The following is a 21,340-nucleotide window of genomic DNA, read 5'->3' as shown; positions in this document are numbered from 1 at the left end:
AGCTTTCCTAATATACCTTCCTATCATAGCTTTCTTCCAATAATTCTCTGCAGCCAGTGTTCCTTCCCCAAAAGAGTTCTAGATGAATTTTCATCTCTTCCCATGATCCTTTCCCCATTTCCAATACTCCAACCCATCTTTGGATCCTCTAGCCCCCCCCCCCCACATTTCTGCTTTAAAAAGACCAAATCCAAAGTTCTTGCTGCTCTCCATAACACAATTTCAACCAACAACCCCACAGAGACAGATGAACTCCCCAAGATTCTTTATTGTTTGCCAAGGCTTTGCAATCCAACCTCTTACCTAGTTGTATAATATCTGTTTATCTAATGACTTCATGTCTCATTTATGAAAAATATCCACTGTCAAGTTTATTTCAAAAGCAGATGTTCCATAAGCACTTTACAATACATTTTTGTTCATCACAAACTTCATCAGATGCGGATGTACTGTCAGTATGTCTGTTTTAGTTAATGAGCCAAAGGATGCCAGGAGCTGCCCAGATCAGAAGGGTGGTCTGATCTGGGCAGCTCCTGGCATCCTTTGGCTCATTAACTAAAACAGACTTACTGACAGTACATCTGCATCTGATGAAGTTTGTGATGAATTAAAACGTATTGTATTTGTGAAGCGTTAATGTGCTTGTGGGACTTCTGTTTTGGTTGGATAAACACCCTTCACTGTCACTTGTTTGGTGGCATCCCTTGGCACCTTTTGCAGTTTTTCAGTATTTCTTGTGCCTCGGTGGAATTTTTTTTAGATTTATTTCAAAGGCTTCAAAACTTTAACAGTCCAGTGAATTCCTTCTCACCTCAATCTGCCTCACACGTGGAAAAATATTTGAAAAATTGATCTACTTCCATCTCATTGACTACCATTAGGCCCACAGAATCCTATCTCTCTGTTTATGTGAGTTTTGGTCAGGTCAGAGAAATGTGACTGCTTTCTACACATTTACAGATGATATTTTCACTAAATGAAAAAAAGGCCTGGTTACTGGAGCCCTCTCTGTTGACTTGACCAAAGCTTTTGACACAGTTGACCACTCTGTACTTTTAAACTCCCTACTCTCAGCTAGAATCAGCATCATTACAATAACATTATTTGACTCCTGCCTGGCTTCCTGGTTCCCTAATCGTGACCCAGGAGATTAGCATACAGTTAGTGGCCCTGACGCTGGATAAACCAGACAGTGAGGGATAGGCTAAAGGAGTATGGCCAACTCACCTCTTCCTGAAGTAAGGAAGGATTGTGGGTGCTTGGGGAGCACATAGGAAAATACAGTTTCTTCAGTGGAGACTAGGTAAACAACTTCTCATGTTTGAAGGAAGGGGGTAGGACTACTTGCTGGCAAAGACCCTTCTAGAAGAATGGGGCAACCAGTGTGGCCAGCCCACTGCACATTCCCCTTCTGCTCTTTAGCTAGGTGTCCAGAGGCAATTAGAGTTAAATCCCCCAAACATCTGAATCACCACTGGCTGCTTGAATGATGACCCCTCTCAGTGGGCTCTTGTCCAGTGATGGGGATAAATAGGTCAGATGACTAAGAAAGAGTCTGAGGTTTAACAGGCAGTGGTTTAAAAAAGTCACAAAAATATTTGATTCCATTTTTTCCAATAGACTTTTGAAAGTTCAGCTCAGACCCTTCTTCTCACCTGTTGCTCCCCCCTCCAGAAAGGAGTGCTAGAAGGGTCAGTCCTCACATTAATACAATTTCCACCTCTGTTTATCAGTAAACTCCCTGATGACTTTCCCATCATTCCTGAGTGTCTCTACTCTGATGATATGGCTATACATAGATTCAGTGCCTCACACTTCATTATAAAAGAAAAGACAAATTGATTGAGATCTTACAAACCTAACTGGCTATTTACATATGCTCTGATTCTTAATGCAAACAAAACCAAAGTCATGCTATTTGGGATTCAAGAAAGGCTGGCCAAAACACCTAACTTCCGGGCTATCCTGAACTTACCAAGGATCATACAAGTGGCTAAATCCAAAGTAAAGGGTGTACTCTTCTGGTACCGTGAAATCTTCTACTTTTCTTCTCCATAGTGAAGAGCTGCTATTAGTAAAGAAGTTATTTTTTTACAATTGAAGTATGGTCCTCCCATTGTAGCCATTGTCTTCCAAATGAACCTCAAAGACAAGCAAACCACATACATACTATCTTAGGTTTATTGCTGTAGCTCCAAGAAAGAAAAAAAAAACATCACTGTTCATATTGTCGAAAACAGATGGAGGCCTTTGCAAATAAGAACCACAGTAGTAGTAGGAAGCTTAGTTTCCAAGCTCACAGACCTGAACATGTTCTCTTTCCTAGCTAGCATGCAGCATGACAGGACTACCTAATACAACAGAAGATCCCATCTTCTACATACCACTATCCTGCAAGCCCCCATTTCACAGCTACATTTGACTGAACATGCCTTATCCACTTTCATATCCAAAACCTGGCTCACCATCCCCTCCACAGATAAAATCAGTGTCTCACTTTCCTAAATTTCACTCAGAACTAAAATAATTTTTGTTCAAACAAGCATAATGCAAATGCTCTCACAACACTGGAATTAACTAAACTCTTCCAACCACTCAGTATCTTTTCAAGTAGTCCTTCTGTTGATTTTCTGTCTACATAAATACTGACTCACTTCTACAACTCCCTTCCTTTTTACCCATCCTGCTTCACTACCTCAGCCCTGGTCTCTCTTCTACTTCTTCCTCCACCCTATATTTTTTCTCCCTCTCATCTTGTCATCCCTCCCTCTCACTGATTTTCTCCTCTTCTTATACTACTATCTTCTCTTTTATTTCGTCATTTTCTCCCTCATAATTGTATTCATTGCACACTGATTTACTGTTATTCACTCGTATTCAGACTTGCTGTATAAAATCATTTGTAGAGGTCAGATTATTCTTTGTATCTGAAATTACTGTTGGATTAGTAGTACGTTGTGTCTTTTTGAATTTATTTCTCTTGGGTTGGCCTATAAGCAGACCATGTGGATCAGTGCTTTACCTGGTCAACAAATTTAAATAAAGTAAATAAAAAAATAAAATAAATGAGACATAAACATCTTGTAATTTTTATGAATGCAGAATAAGTGTAGGAAAATAAAATCAGTCACTGTCACTGTGTCTTTCCTATTTGCAAGGAAAATAAAGGACTAGTGATATAATGTTCTTCCTTTCTGATATTGAGCAGCAAATCAGCTGTTGCACTGTTTTAGTCTTCATCAACAGACTCTTCAGCACTTCATCACTTTCAGCCACCAGAGTAGTATTATCTGCATATTCAAGATTGTTAATATTTTTCAGTCGACTGATTATTTCTCAACAATATAAACATTTATCCAGAATGTAATATTTTTATCATTTGTTTGCTATTCTTCCGGTGTTCTTTCATGTCAGGTTTTTGGAGAAGGTAAGGTAAAGCAGACCCTGTAGAACTTAGAATAGTACCTTGAACGAACTTCTGACTCCAAAGTCCTGATTCTGACCAACTTTTGTACTAAATCCCATTTTGCAGGACAGAAAGATTCTTTGAGGTCTTTTCAAATAAAAGTTCTGTTTATGTCACTTTTCTTGTGTCAGTTCAACAGCTCTTTTCTTAATGCCAGATACCAGTAAAGCACAAGAAGTTGGTAATTTGGACTTTAAACATCAATCCTTTAGTAACCGTACTTGAAATAAACTAAGAGATTGCAGGAGTGTGTGTTTCTATATTCAAGAGGAGACAAAGAACAGATATGTCATACTGCTTATATGTATTAATGATTTTTTTCACAGTTTGAATTGTACGCTCCACTTGTCCATTGCTTTGAGAATACATGGGACTCAAAGTAATGTGTTTAAATTCCTAGTGTTTCTGCAAGTTACAAATATCTTGTATCACAAATTCAGGACCTTTTTCTTGCATGTCTTTTTCAGAAAGTCCATTTCTTGCAAGTATTGACTTCATAACACTTTGATTTGTTAAGTAAGGTAACTGCACCTTTGCCATTGGGTCAGAGTAATTATAGGAATTCAATAAACTAGTAAACATAAGCACAAGGTTTCTGAATTGGCTAAACAGCACATTGTAGGCAATGAATATATTACTTTTGTTCTGTAAGGTCCTGCATATATTCTAAATATATTCTACATAGATCTTACATTTGCTAATAGACAAACAGCTACTGATTGTTTTTTTGAGCTTTCTCGTATTTATTCTCTGCTCCATTTGCCCTCGATATGCTCGGGCTCACTTCGCTCCTTACCCACCCCAATTTCCTCCCACCCCCATATAATTTCCTTTATACCTAACCATTATTAACACCCACTCTGCACCTTACTTCCTCTTCCTGTTCTCCACACAAACCAGAACTAACCCCTCTCCTCTCCCACACTACTCTAGCAAACTATTACTTCTCCTTCCACTACCCACATTACTCTTACTCTCGTACTCAAACATCACCTAAGCAACACACTCACACATACCTACCAGCAAAATAAACCTACTACCCCTATCACCAGTTTCAGTATTCTAGCACTCAATACTCTTACCCATCATGCCTTTCTCTACTACCCTTTTTTTTTCTTGTACTACCTCCATTACTCCTCCTTCACACTCTCACCTCACTTAATATTCAGTTATCTCCTATTCTCAATGTTCCTACAATACCTCATACTAGTGATACCTCATCTCCTTATCGTTCATTTGCTATTTTCACTTCTATCTTTTCTACGAAAACTCCCCCACCTACACCACATTCCCTAAAAATAAAACAAAGTATTTTATCTTTAACTTTTACAAATATAACTGCCACTACTACCCTAATGTTATTCTAATTGCAAGAGATATTCATCCCAACCCAGGTCCCACTCAACACAACTCCACTGTTAATTATGCTCCCACTAACCTATACACCTCTGTCCCCCCCAAACAAACAAATCTCCTTTTAATCAATAAACACTAGAAGTATATTAAACAAGGTTAGTAAACTTCATGCTTGGATCTCAAGCCGCACTCCGAATATCATCACCCTAACAGAAACTTGGCCAAAACCCCAGCAGCATGACAAAGACTTTCTCCCTTCTGGCTATAGTATACTGCGCGTTGACCGCCAAAAGAAAAAGGACAGTGGAGTTGCCATTGTTTACTCTAACCTCCTTACTCTGACAACTCCTAATAAAACTATTCCATCCTTTTCCCCTGCCGAAATACTGACAGCCAACCTTGTACTTAACACCCATACCACCATCACAACAGTAGCAATCTACATTCCCCCAGGGGATAACTTACCCCCTGCTGGAAAACATTCTTTCATACTTCTCAACATATTCCTAATGAAACCATTATTCTTGGTGATGTCAACAATAATTGGTTAACTCTCTCTACCCCAAATTCTTCCTTACACATCAACTTATACGGCTTAATTCAACTTATCACTGATGCCACCCATACTAACAACTCTCATACACACAGCACCCTTATTGACTGGATTCTAGTCTCTTATCCCTCTAAATATCACAATCCTGCAACCCTTCCCAACACACTAAGTGATCAATCCCCAATAAAAGTACTTAGATATATTCCTCACTTTACTAAACAGCATCCATAGATTTCTCACATGTCGCAAGTTTATTAACTTCCACCCTGACACCTTTAAATCTCTTCTCTCTAAAGTTAACTGGAATTTCCTTACCCAACTCCCCCTTGACGATGCTGTCCTGTCTTTCAACTCCACCTTTCTCAGTATTCTTGACTCACTTGCCCCACTTCGCACAGTCTGTATTAAATCCAATATATCTCCATGGCTATCAAATTCCACCTGCATCCTAATGAAAAATAGAGACAGTGCATGGAAAACATGGACCAAAACAAACCTCCCTACAGACTTGCTAAAATACAAAGAACTTAGAAATTAGACTAAAAAGTGTATTAATAAAGATAAAAGAGACTTCTACTATAATCCACCCTCAGCCTTGAAATCTAACCCCAACATATTTTAGAACTCCTTAAGCCACATACTATATCCTGGTGGCCCCTGCTCCTCTAATCCTTGTCCTGATAAGACTTCCAAAGATACTGCCTTCACCTTCAACACATATTTCATTGACTCTATATCCAAACTATTTAACCCAGTGCTAATTCATCTACCTTTAATAATATTTCTAACCACTCTCTATCAAATCCCACTATACTCTCATCAGATTATTTTTCCCTCAAACCTGTACCCACTAGCTACATTAAATCCATATTTTCTAAACTCAAACCTTGCTCAGCTTCTACCGACAGCATTCCTTCCCTTTTCCTTCAGTTATCTGCTGACTCTCTTGCTCTCCCTGTATCTATCTTAATCAACCGCTCCATTTCAGAGTCCAAAGTCCCTTCCATATGGAAACAATTCTTCACTCTACCAATACATAAAGGAGGTAACTCCTCAGACATCACTAATTTTAGGCCCAGTTGCCATCCTCTCTCTTCTCTCTAAAGTTCTAGAAAACTGCATACATATACAAGTTATGCACTACCTACTCTTTGAAAATCTGCTTATACCTACTCAACATGGCTTTAGACCAAAGCATAGTACTATTACTGCCCTACTATCATTCCTTAATACTATAGCCCTTGCCAGAGATAACAACAGACTTGTCTCCTGCCTATTCTTAGATTTCTCTAAATCTTTTGACACCGTCTCTCACCTTCTCCTTCTGCACAAACTAACCAACCTTAACTTCTCCACTGCTACTGTTGCATGTTTTTTCGGCTACCTCACTGACAGATCTCAAGCAGTGAAGTGGCAATCTGCACTCTCCCCTCCTTTCCCAGTTAAATGGGTGTCCCTCAGGGTTCCATCCTTGGTCCACTACTTTTCAATATCTTCACTAATCTTCTTTATTCTTCCTGTCCTCAGTCATCAATCATCCAATATGCTGATGACTCGGGTCTATATTATATAGTCGAAGTTTCAAAACTTTGAACCTCACATGAATGAACTCATATGAGCGAAGTTCAAAACATTGACTATATAATAAAAAAAAAAAAAAAAACTTACCTTACCACTCTGAGAAGGGGGGCAAGCACCCCTGTACCCCCACGCCCCCCCTACTTAAATATACCAACTCCGAGAACACACTTCAGTACAGAAAGGGAAAATTTCCCATTCTGCTCGTGAAACGCCATTGACTTTCACCTTCAACCTTTCTGACGTTCGATCATATGATGTCGACCATCTATGATTCGAACATCAGAATGGTCGCTCATCTAATATAGACCCGATGACTCTTCTGTCATCACTATTGGTGAATCTCCCTCCAAATTCATATATACAACACAGGCTTCCTTTAACTCAGTAAAAAACTGGCTCGCTGATAACCAGCTTATCCTTAATCCCCAAAAAACTGAGCTACTGTTTTTTCTTCCTATAAACTACAATCACATTAAAACCACTTTCACAATCCTATCACTCAATAACACACACATAGTGCATGGAACAAACTCTCACTTGAGATCAGGTCACTCAAGCAACTTAATCAATTCAAGCTAGCCACTAAAGAATACCTGTTAAGCCAATGGACCTGCGTCTGTACCAACCCCCCTTAAACAGCTTATCAACCCTAACTGCACACCTCTATTTGCTCCCAACCTATTTAACTTTCTCTAACTCTCTAGACCTTGTCTCACATTAACTTCTCTATCCTAAGCACATTACATTATTCTTATCTGCATAATGTAGGATTTTACATCTGGTGACAAAACTATTGTTAGTCCTTCTGAATGATGTAGGATTCTAAATCTGACAGACATAATGATTAGTTTACTATAGTAAATCCTTGTTTTTTATGTATATTTTGCTTTGAATATTTTCTGTAAACCGGTTGTTGATTGTTTACTTATTTTTGTAAATTATAATGTGTAGAACATGTGGAGCTTTTCTCCCTGGGCCTCCACTGAAAAAAGGGCTACTTAGCTCAGTCGGACAAACCCAGTCAACAAATGTAATATAAATAACTGATTCATGAACTAAGCCTGTTGTTAGATAAATGCATGCTTAGAACAATTAACAGCACAGTACTAGACAGGAATGCCTGAGATCACCTGGTGGATGAGTAATGTGCCGCTTGCTAATGTTTGTAAGTCAATATACAAACTACTTAGCAGTTTGACTTTAGGGTTTTAGAAACCATGTAATTTTGAACACTATTATTTTTCAATGTACAGCTGAATGATGCATGTTTTTTCTTATACAAAATACCAAATTTAGAATTTTCCTTTAAAAGGGTATTTTACATTTGCTTTTGCAACACATTTCTCTCTGTAGATCATCAGTATCATAAAACCTCTTACAAATTTGCCACTAAATATAACCACTACATTTAACTTTGAGATTCTACTGTCTTAGAGTTAGTAGACAGAGTAAAGTCAGCTGACAGAGCTCTCTTTATTTAGGGCAAAATCCCTGTAAGCATTGTTGCTGCTGCTGTTGTTGTTGTTGTGTTAAGGTCATATTTAAAACTAATAGCCAAAAATTGATGTCAGTAAGCAAATGCAACTGTAACCAAAACCAAAATTCATTGAAGGCATCCAAATGGAGAACGAGCCGAAGATAAATGTTTATTCACTCCACAAAAGTAACAAATAAATGTGTGATTAACGTTGTAAACCCACTATCAAGAAAATGTGGGAAAAGGTAGTACACTAATTGTGAACTTATCTAGTAGGATTTTAACAGTTTACGAAGAACAAGTCCTTAGTAAAGGGCTGAGTTTTATCCCTTCTAGAAGGACGGATATCGTAGATCTTGTTGTAGATACTAAGCTATTTACTAGGAAGATACAGTTAGCTTTGGAATATGGAAATAATACCCAGGAAAGAGGTCCAAGAAGTTTCAGATCAGTTAGTACGTATATTCCACAGTTGAATCCTACACTAGAAGTATTTAGCAATGTTGTTGAAAATGATATATATGCGCAGTTTCAGAATGATAGGACTGATAAATATAAGTATAATTTGAATTATCAACAAAGGAGAGCTTTGAATGAGTTAAAAAACGACAGAAATTTGGTGATTAGACCTGCTGATAAGGGGGGTCCGATAGTCCTTATGGACACGGTTAATTACAATACCAAGATGAAATTGATGTTGGAAGACATAAATTCATATATGAAGATAGATGTTCCTGTTTTAGTGGATAAAGTTTTCACCATATATTACACATTAGATGACCTTCTTATGTCGTCTGACATCACTAAAGAACTTTATGACTTTTTCAAAGTCGAAAACCCTGTAGTACCATGCATCCAGGGGTTACCTAAAGTTCATAAATCATTGACAGATCCACCAATGAGACCAATTGTAGCCGGACAAGGATGGGCTACAGAACCTCTCTCGGTTTATTTAGATAGTCTGCTTAGACCATTGGTAGATAAGAATGTAAGAATACTTAAAGATAGCAAACAATTCCTATTGGATTTGTATGCTTGCACTAGAAGTCTAAGGGACGATGAACAGTTCCTCCTGGTAACCCTTGATGTTGTCAGCCTTTTTACTGTCATCCCGAATGATACGGGGTTGACGTATATTTCAGATTATCTGAAAATTAATACACAATTTCCTAACAGTAAGGTGGAGTTGTTGACACTCTTTTTGGAAATGGTCTTAACCAATAATATTTTTGTTTTTGATAATAGAATGTACCTTCAGAGGGATGGCGTAGCTATGGGCACTTCTTGTGCCAATAGCTACGCCAACCTCGTCATGGCTACATGGGAAGATAGGTACATGTGTAGCAGTGATTTATATAAGGAGAACGTGGGATTATATCGTCGATTTGTCGATGATCTCTTTTTTCTATGGCTAGGAGATGAAGATACTTTAAACAGATTTATACTAATGTTGAATTCCTCTACTAATTTCCTTAGGTTTACTGCTAGCGTATCTAGGACAAACATCTCGTATTTGGATGTTGAGATTTATAGAATGGAGAATGGGCTTTTAAATACATCCATACATAGAAAGGCCTGTCACAGGAATAATCTGTTGCATAGACAAAGTATGCATCCAGCATATGTGTTTAACAATATTCTAAAAGGCCAGTTCATGAGAGCGTCACGTTTAAATCCTAGTGATGAATGTCATCAGTTAGAATGTATGGATTTAACGAACAAGTTTCTAGAAAGAGGTTATGGTCTTAGGAAAATAAATGACATCATGAAGGAAACAAGAGATATGAGGATGGATAGGGCGAGACCCTATTTCATGGATCAGGGGGAATGTTCACAGATAGATAGGCAGAATGATAATGTAATCAAAGCTACTACTTTCTATAGTAGGAATAGTAATGATTTTGTGAATGTTTTAGACAAACACTGGAATATATTATTATCAGACCAAGATATACAGGGTTTGGTGGGTCCGAAACCAAGAATGATTTATAAAAACCATCCAAGTTTGAAGAGAATGCTGTGTAAGCCGAGACTAAATTTAATGACATATCGGGAGAATGTAGCTCATGTTAACACAGTAGTTTGTGGAAAATGCAATCAGTGTAAGTACATCAATAAATGCACTGAATTTGTACATCCTAAAACAGCACGGAAGTTCACTTTTTTCACCAATACCAACTGTGAAACTAGAAATGTAGTATACCTTGCTTTATGCAAGGTCTGCCCTAGTTATTATATAGGTAAGACTAATAGGATGTTAAAGGAACGAATTAGAGAACACAACTATCAAATAAGGATAGGGTCAGACATCAACGCACTGTCTAGGCATTATAAGCAAGCAGGGAATGGTCATCAATTTTCTTTCTGTGTTATACAGGAATTAACACAAGGCATTAGAGGGGGTGATATTATAAATAGGACCCTCGAGTGTGAGACCAGGTGGATTATTAGGTTTAGATCAGATATACCACCTGGTCTGAATGACAAAGTGCAAATTAAACCTTTTTTAAAAAATAGGAGGATACTCAGAAATAAATGAATTAGTTGTATAGGAGTTTTTAATTTATTGATATATATATATATTTACATTTTAGGGTTTGCCATTAGGACACAGACACTCTTGATCAATACACACCCCCTCTCCCACATGGTTAGGTTTGCATTTGAGATCTTTCCATCTACATATGTCTGTGCGTTTCCTGGCTTGTTAGAGTATTCCGATTCATTTAGGCTTTCATCCCCATACAGTTTTTCACATAGTTAGTTTTGTATATTGTGACCCCTTCTTTTTTACTTGTAAGTGCTTTTTAGGTTTCCTTTCCATGTTATGGGTAACTAAGTTTTTAATGCCCTTGCTGTGGAAGTGACGCTTCATAAATACGAAAGCATGATGTGATAAGAAGAGTTAGTAGAATTGCTCTTCGCTTTTGAAGTTGTTTTTAATGTTCACCAATCAACAATCGTTTTTGGTGTTAGTTTTTATTGTTCATCTTTTAAGATCTTTACATGTTGTCTTTAGTGTTTGTCTTATGACATGAAGCACATTTATTGTTGTCCATTTCATTACGCTATAAATATATTATATAAGTTGCAGCGTTTTTAATAACATGGGATATGTTTTGGACATTTAGATATGGTTATGCGATTTGTATGATTTTTTAAGATGTGTTATCACCACGCAATATGTTGCAAAAAGAAGTGCTTATAAAATGTACAGAGTTTTAGCTTAGTTGTCATATACAGTATAATATTGACAGCGGCTAGGAATGTTGTTTTTAACTTTTTAACTTAAGACTTGATTTACTTTTTCATTTGCACATATGCTTGATGTTATTCACGTTATGTGAGTGATTGTTTCAGCAGGTCTATGCACAGAAGCACTTTACATTTAATACGTAGGTCATCAGATGTTTCTGACGACCAATGAGGTTTTATGTGAAAGTATTTATGGCAGAGTAAAATGATGCTTTTTGTTAGTCTGATGAAGCCTGTCGGCGAAAGCGCTTACTACGTTGTGGTTCAATAAAAGATTTTTACCGTGCAAACGTGTCGTTTGGATTTTGGACTATTACAGTGATCATATTTGGTCTAATAAGTTTTTCACCTTACGTTTTATTGCCAGCTGGACTACGTGCATGCTTTGGGAGATTGTGTTTCATTATTTTTTCGGCACGTTGTCCTTAACCTTTGTTTGTTTGCTGCTCAACTTTGGGATTGGCATGTTGTAAATTAAAAGTTGCATTTTCGTAAAATCTTCATCAGGTATCTGATGAAGATTTTATAGAAAAGCAACTTTTATTTTACAGAGATAATCATGCATTTATTTGTTACTTTTGTGGAGTGAATAAACATTTATCTTTGGGTCGTTCTCCATTTGGATGCTTTCAGTGAATTTTGGTTTTGGTTACAGTCATATTTAAAACTCATAAATTTCAAGCAGCATGGAAGTACAGATTTTGGAAAAGGTACACTTCACCATCTTGAAGCCACGGTGGTACAGCGGCAGCGTTGTTGCCTCACAGCAAGAGGTACTCCTGTTCAATTCTCGGCTGGAGTGCCTTCTGTGTGGAGTCTGCATGTCCTCCCCGTGGTCGAGTGGCCTCCAAAAGACATGCGTGAATGGGCATGCCTTTGCTAAAGGATGGGCGTTGGGCTGGCAACTCGGCACCATAAAAATGTACTGCCAATCATTAGCAGACCGGAGTTCCGCTGTGGCGACCCCTAACTGGGAAAAGCCGAAAAGACAAACAACACTTCACCATCTTGGTCACAGTTAGCCATAGTCTGAATAAGTCTAGATACCACCATAGAATCACTTCTGAAGAACATTGTTTTTTTATTTGTTAACAGGCTAAGTGCATTAAGGACAAAAACTCTCTTCAATGGTCACCTGAAAAGACTGTCTGGTAACTGATTTGCTCAAAATTCACAGTGTGCAAGTGGAGACTGAATGACTAGAACTCTAAATTACAAGATGATGCTTATTATTAACTTTCACTCTTGATGTTCGGTGATAACTTGCCAGTATTCAGAAGCTAGTGTGATATATGCTGAAGAAAACACGGAATCACAGCAGTTTGAAGAAGAGTAGTCTGACTGGTTGGTTTAGGTAGCAGAACCTGAAAGAAAAAAAATGGGCAGTGCTTAGTCAAACATTAACAAGATGTTAAATTGTTTACCAGTGAGAAAGTGAATAACGCTGTGTGAAATTCATGAAAACCAACTCAAACACAGTACAAAGTCTCAGTATACAAAAGACATTGCTGCATCACAGGCAAGAAAACATACATGTAAACTGAACAAATGTGGGCAGTGAGGCTAGTGATATGACACAACCAGCAAAAGTATACCAGACAATGACAGGAGCATTCCCACCTATGTAGAAGTTGTACCAACCATACATGTTCATAAGCACCAGGAGCTGTGCATTAATGAAATCTAGATATCACAACAGTACTAACTCAGTTACTGCAAAACTCAGTACTGTGCAACAAAAGTAGTGCAAATTAAAAAAGAATGAGTACTACGGGACAACAATGCTGGCACATAACTGCACGGCATTTATGTGGTAGAAAAAAACTGTTCAGTGGTATACATTTCACAGCTGGATACCTGTACAGCAGTTAAAGCTAGCAATGTCAGAACAATGTAGATGCATGGCATTTTATGGAGGCAATTTAGGGATCCACCATGAAATAGAAGTATGTGACAGCTGCTCAACATGCGAAAGTGATTGTGGGGTAGGCACGTAGATCAAAGAAATGCTCATCCATTGAATTTATGGGTCTATATTAGATCAGCGAACACTTAAAAAAGAGAGCGCTGATTGATCGACCTTATGTAAGTGAAAGCTTACAATCTTGAACTGTCAGATCAGTGATTGTTTTCCTAGAGGAAAAAAAATTGCTGATCCAAAACACATACACACAACACAAGCACACCAAACAAACAGAAATCCACACACATGCACCTAAAATCTGACACCTAACCCTACACTAAACTATGCACACACCACTAACTATCCACTAACCTTAACCCAAACCCTAACCCTAAGGCCCATCACTATCGCACACTCACCTCAGCTGCTCCCTAACCCTAACTCACCTAAATCCACCCTAACCCTCATGTCCACACAGTCGCACACATACCTAACCTGAGCCCTAACCCTAACTCACCTAACCCACCCTAACACTCACATCCACACAATCGCACACTTACCTGAATCTGACCCGTAACTTTCCACCACAGCACTGAAAATACTGAAGCAACAGAAACGGACAACCAAATTCTTTCCCTAGGAAAAAATTTGAGTTTCTGTTGCTTCAATATTTTTAACTTTCGCTAAAATAAGGTAGATCAATCAGCGTTCGCTTGTTTAAGCATTCACTGATCTAATATAGACCCAAATTTCTCTTAAGCCAGCTGATATAGTGTCCACAACACCATAGTGTAACAACCAGTTTGAAAATTGTGCATTATATGCGCATACCACAGTTACTCATATGATATACATCAAAGTGCAGTGTGGACCAATGCACGTGCACAGTCCAGAAGAAAAAAATGTAATATTTTTATTCTCCTACAGAGCTTATTTGTGATAACCCATGTGAAGTGTTGCATGCATTTCTGGGGACTGTATTTTTGTCAACATAAAGACAGGACAGAAGAAGAACAGATAAAAAGTATGCCCGAATTTTTTTTGAAGACATAAAGCAGGCAACGACAACGTAACATGTTGAGTCTTGAATAAAAAGGTGGAAATATGACAGAAGCAATTAAGTACCTCAAGAGAATCCAGAGAGTCCAAGTGGGTACACTTAAATAAAAAAAGTATGCAAGAGAAAGAAGGCACAATATGAAGATCCAAGGTGAATGCCTCAAGGGGGAAATGAGAAATGATCTGTCTTAAGAAATTATTTTTGCTGTAGAAATATGTCAACTGACTGGAATAATCTTCCTGAAGATATGGCACATTTAGAAGCAGTGATGTAATTCAAGCATGTATGGGATATATATAAATATGACAATTGTTAGTCAGGTTGAAATAAAAAAAATATTTTGTATTATTTAAGTGAATTTGCACCTTATCTGGATAAGGGTAATGATTTCATCAAATCTATTTTTTCTTCTCATTTGTCTACCCAGCAACATTTCTACAGGTGTCTATCATGTCGCTGTTTTCTATAACAAAAGAAAAAGTAATATTATATCCTTCATTTTCAACATGTTATTGGAAGTGTTTTCATACCTGCTTCAAAGGTTTGTATGATACTTTCAGCTAACCAGCTTGTTGACGGTCAGTCTGGTACACTAACAGGATGTTTTTTTTTTTTTCATTTTAGTAGATAATGTGATAAAATTATTTTGACATACACTAGCTTCCATAGTCAATGACAATAAGCTGAGTTAAGCAACAAGCAGTAAAAACCCTCTGAAATGATCACTGATAAATTGACGTGATTTTGTATACATGAAGCACTTCCATCCATTTCAGATTTGAATCCATTGAATTTATTATTCATTAATGATCCTGCAAAACTGATGTGTCACCGTTTCTTTTTTTTTTAAAACATTTTTTATTTTTCATATATAATAATTAATTTGTATTCATTAGAATTCCAATTAAACGTATATTCTGTTTTGAAATGTGTTTCTTGAAGAAATATCACTTGTATTTTGTTCAGTTTTATATATTTTAATAAGTTTGATCTTTTCCTTGGGTTTTTTAATCCATTGCTGTTTAAGGATAGAAAGGTTAGATCCATTACTATAAGTTGCTTATATGTAATATTTATGATAATAGATATGTTTGTGATGTTTTATATGTAGTTTGTGTAACATCTTTCTTGAATTTGTTCATTATGAGTAGATTATTTTTATAGGAAGTATATGAAATAATAATTTGTTCAAGCCAATAAAGAAAAGAAAACATGAAAGTTTCCTAAACAGATAAATGGAATAAAATAAGCAATTGTTCTAATAAACCCTCTAAAAACCATGAAGTGATATACACTTCCAATCCAATAGATAGAAAAAAAAATCTGTTAGATTGACCTTCATCTCAACTATCCAGTATATTGGAAATCACCCTTTCCAAGCTCCAGTAAATTATCTTTTATATAGAGTATATGTATATGTATTAATCAACTATTTTAGTATTTTTCTTCCATTATAACATAAGTTTGATGGTTTACTATTACATGTTCAACAGTATGATGTTCGAGTGTACAAATGTCCGAACAAAATGTTCGGAAATCAGATCACCGAACACTGTAAATGCCGTACTGAGCATTTCAGTGAAGTATAATGTCGAACATGTCGACTACACTGAAATGCTCAAATCTGGTCAACATTCTACAACAGATTTTTGCAGGGGGGCAAGCCCCCCTGCACCCCCCCACTTATACATACAAACTCCGAGATCGCACTACACTGAGGAAAGGGTACATTTCTCAATCCCCACTATAGTGCAATCTGCACTACATTGTTGAACCTTGCTATAACTAATGTTCACTATTGTAAGGTTCGACAATACCGTAATTGCACTTCCGGTTCTGCTACCTGAGTTTCGCACATTGGTTGATCGCACATAGTGCAATCGACAATGTGATAGTAAACCTAGTTTAATCATTTAGTGGTCTTTTTTTAAGCTTATAACTATCTGTTAAATATAACATTTCTGTTAGCATATTCAGAAACATTTATCTAGAATCTCTTGCCTCACAACATTAAATTATTAACAAACTGATGAAATTAAACCAGTCAAATAAGGATTAAGTTATAAATCAAAAAAACACTTTAGTGTAATACTTGAGTGAGTTATTGCATTATACACTTATAAATAATTTCAGCTTAACATTTCTTTCTTATACTATTCTAGTTCTTTCAATATTCATTTTCTATTAGAAATTTATTGCATTGTTCATAACAAAATTAGTTTGCAAATATATGTTAATTTCTAATCTACTGTAAATTCAGAAAATTCATAGTAACTCAGTAACCTTTATTTATATATTATTCTGGTTCGGTTAATGAAATTTTGATAATGAAGAAAAACCTCCACTTTGTCTAAGCCTCAAATTCCATGACACTGACTGACTGTCATCTAAAATAATCAATGTAATCTATATCCTGGATTTTAATTTTATTTTCTTAGTACACTTCATTTCTCTCAATCCATTGTTATTTGCATAGTAAGAAATTCAGTATTAAATTTTATGGAAGAGTTATCTTCCTTTGATCAAATTTATGTAAAGTTATGGATGATATGTTCAGTCAGTGTTCAAAGAATCAAAGATGTGTCTTAAAATTTCTTCTTCTATGTCTTGTAGGCAAATTTTCAATAGAAACATAATATAACAACATATGGATTTTCATATTAGACAATTTTTTTTTAACTAAGTTATAGTTGAGTTTTAATTCCCTTTTCCTGAAACAAAGTTAATACTCATTCAATAGCTTGTAATTCATTTTTAACATAAGGGTTCACTGTTTTCACTTTTTTGGATATTACAGTAATCATAAATGTTTAGGTAGCTATATTATTTGAAGGTAACTTGTTATAGTCTAGCTACAGACATGAATTAATAAAGTTTAAAGCATCTGATATAAATCTGAATACGACCTCTAGAACATTTTCTATAATATTATTAATACATTAGAATTTTGCCTCTAAGATTAAATAACATCATGTTTACAGCATAGTGGTGCATCAATATAGTTAAAATACTATAAAGATTCCAAGTGCACTATTTGTTTCAACAACATGACACTTTATACACTGAATGCATGAGTTATGTATATTTTGATGTTAGAAGGACATATTTCTGTTAAGACAGACAATATTGTTATTCAGAGTTTAACATTGTAATTAATCTTAGTGCAAGCTAGTAACAAAATCTGTGTATTCGCTGCCTGGTCCATAACTCTGGAAATAAATGCTGAGATTTGTCTGATACAGTCATGCTATTTAACTGCATACAAGTGGACAGGTCAATAAATACTACAATATATGTACTGATGCATGTTTCTGTTCTAAGGCTTTATGGTTAGTTATAACACAGTTTATATATGTCTGGTCCCTATACATATCTTGTCAGATTGCTGTTCACAGAATGTCTGTTCTTTCACGAATACGATAGGGAAAACTACAGCGATGACAGCAAATAATCAGTTTTACTTTTTTTTTATATATATAATATAATGAGTCTGTTTTTGATAGTGTGAGTGTTAAAACTGGGTTAGTTCTCGTTTCAACTACTGTAACATTTACAGTCATTATATGCACGTCTGCATCTTCTGTTGTCAGTAGTAAGAAATGATAAAGAATGCAGTAATCAGCTTCAATGCATTAACGCGTGGCTATTAAGTCTCATACCACCTTAAATGAGTTTAAAAAGGTCTTAGTGAAAGTAAAACAAAGGTGTCATAGTAACTACTTTTTTTATTTTTAAAGCTAATGCAAACTGCCGACGAAATTTCAGCAAAAACAGCAGCATTCAGTGATAGGTGCTAAACGAAAGGGTACCAGAAGTTTTATTGTTCATGCATTTTCCCTATTGGGAGGTACGAGAGATTGAAGAAAAGAACACACTGTGAACAAGCACCAACACTTCACTCAGCTCGATGAAGAAATAAATATAAAAAGCCACTCTTATTCACTTTAATACTAAAACAAAATAAAATTAATAACTTTTTGTTTGGGAAATATCCAAACTTCTTCAGATGTAGAGCAAGAACAAAAACAGTCAGCCCAGGAAAAATCCACTCTATATCACGGAGAGTTAATTGATTAATTGCCTACAAGTGGATCACAGCACTCATTTAAAATTACACTTCACAGTTGCATTGTTTTGCTAACAAGACCAAAATGAACCTAAAAACTTCAAGACTTTACAAACATCATGACACAATAGAAATTATTACTTTTGCTAAGAATAAATATAAATATATGTGCATATGTAATAAAACTAACACCCATCCCTAACCTAATTACTATGCAGTATTATGAAAACATAATCTATACAAAACAAGGTATATAAAAGCATAATATAAAAAATTGTTAATTTATAACTTCATTATTTCAAATTAATACTTTGTCAATAAAATAAAATAAATAACCAACCATCCAATCGAATGTCATGTGAAAATACCTAGGAAATGACCTAAAACATTTTTACCTAAGCAAGCTTTTTAATTTTAATATACTCACTAAAGAATAAATTTCATTGATACCTGGGGGGGCACAGGAGTTTAGTAACAACTGCCATTTCAATTCATGTTCTTCGAGGTGTAACTTAAAGGAAGAAAGGAACCATCAGAACAGGACCTTCACAATTTCATTTGTTTTTACATACAGCGCTGAGGCTGAAGAGATTAGGTCAATAGTTAAAAAATACTGGTACCTCTTTTCAGTGGATAAGGAGATCTCTGCTAAATTGGGGGAATATCTGACTATTACATATAGGAAGGGACAGAACCTAAATAAGTTGATGGAAACTACCATAAAACCATCCAATAGGCACGTAGGAATGTATAGGTGTGATGCATGCAGATATTGTATTTATATTGAAACAGGTAAAAATTTTGAGTAAGGAACTACAGTTTTTATACTAAGGGCAAGTTCAATTGTAATTCCAGGTCAGTGGTATACCTTGCACAGTGCAGTACCTGTCCGGCTTTCTATGTCGGTAAGACCAATCATAGATTGCGTGTCAGGATTATAAGCACATCTATGCTATTAGTAAGCAAAAAATGGATAATGCTCAATTGATCCGCAAGGGCAGCAGTTTTCGCCCAGACATACCCACTTAGTTCCAGGACTTATGGGCACACAGGATGTTACAAATTGGCTTAGAGATGAAATTGATTTGGAAGATCAATGGAGGCAAATGGACACTGTGGAGCTGGCCATTAACCATGTGAGCATTAGTGATCAACTGAAACTCTTTGACGTCAAGTTACTTAAAGTAAAGAAGCTCCAGTTGGAGCTTAATTATTTTGACAAATGCTTGAAAGATAGCACAGTGCCGAAAGGCTTGAGATACTGGCAGTTTCCAACAGGCTTGATTCCTTAGTCACTGTTTTATAAGGAATTGATCGATTTATTTAACAATCAGGGGCTGGACTTACTTAGGCTTATTTCTAAGTATTACCAGTCACAAATCAGTTCTCTGGCAGGGGAAGTTATGGAACTTGAAATGAACATCAACTTGGACACGGTTTTTGACTGTTACCAATTTGATTATGATCGCATTTTTACAACAGCTGGAGAGGCTTAAGTCCACAAAGATCAAGAAACTTCAAAGGGACTTAAAAGCCTATGCTGAAGGGAAAGCTTTTCCTGAACATCCAACTTCCTAGGTCTCTGCAGAAATATATAATAAACATAACCAGAGGCCAAGCATGAATAATAAAAACAGTTATGTTGATGGACAGGACCAGCGGGAGTTTGAAACTAATACATTTGGATAACCACATAACACTCGTAGTGCTAATTTTATAAATACAAATTCTGGTTTGGGGAATGTGCAAGATGCTTTTGATGATGGAAATGAGAACAATTTTCACAATAACCAACCACAACAGTTTCAAAAAACTTCCAGTGGGGGAGGGGGAGGAAATGGAACTTGAATTCAATGCAGTCCAGGAGGGTGTACAATACACGCAGCAACAAGAGATCTTAGGTTCAGAAGTGGACAACCCAGCAGTGATGGAAGCAGTTCATCAATGTAGGACAATTGTAAATAAAAAAGGTGATTTTAAAGTGTTTAATTACACTGAGTATCCCATTGATGAACAACTAGTGGAACGTTTTGCAAAAGGAGTGACATTTGTACCTATGAACAAAAGTAATTTATCTGAATTATTGATTGGTTTCAGATTGTTTACTAGAAAATTAAATTTAACAGTCCTGTTGGGTAATTCCGCTTATAGTAATCAAGAAGTAAGAGTTTCTAGCACTTTTAATCCCCCCTGTTAATCCTTTAGTTGGTATGTTTGAATTGTTATGTGAACTTGAACTTCGAAAGTTGGTCTGTTGCAGTAAAAAACGTGTTTGTAACCCTAATATTTCTCTTGAAGAAATGCAGTTGTTTTCCAATTTTAGAAGCCTCCCTATTCGCATCATGCAACCGGATAAAGGGGGTGGACTGGTTGTCATGGACATACTACATTATAACAACAAAATGAATCAGTTATTAGAGAAGGATACTTATGTGGAGGTCAGTTTAAACTAAATGAATATAGCTTATAACAGGATCAAAATATTTATTAATGATTTATTTATTGATGGTTTAACTGACATTAATCTTAATCATTATTTGTCCATGCCAGCACCCAGGACTCCCTTACTTTTTGGTGTTCCCAAGATCCACAAGGGGACCTCGGATCCACCTATGCACCCACT

This window comes from Protopterus annectens, chromosome 14.part0 (assembly GCF_019279795.1).
Source record: "Protopterus annectens isolate FY-2018-M chromosome 14.part0, PAN1.0, whole genome shotgun sequence".
Classification (NCBI taxonomy): Eukaryota; Metazoa; Chordata; order Ceratodontiformes; family Protopteridae; genus Protopterus; species Protopterus annectens.
This window is presented reverse-complemented; position numbering follows the sequence as displayed.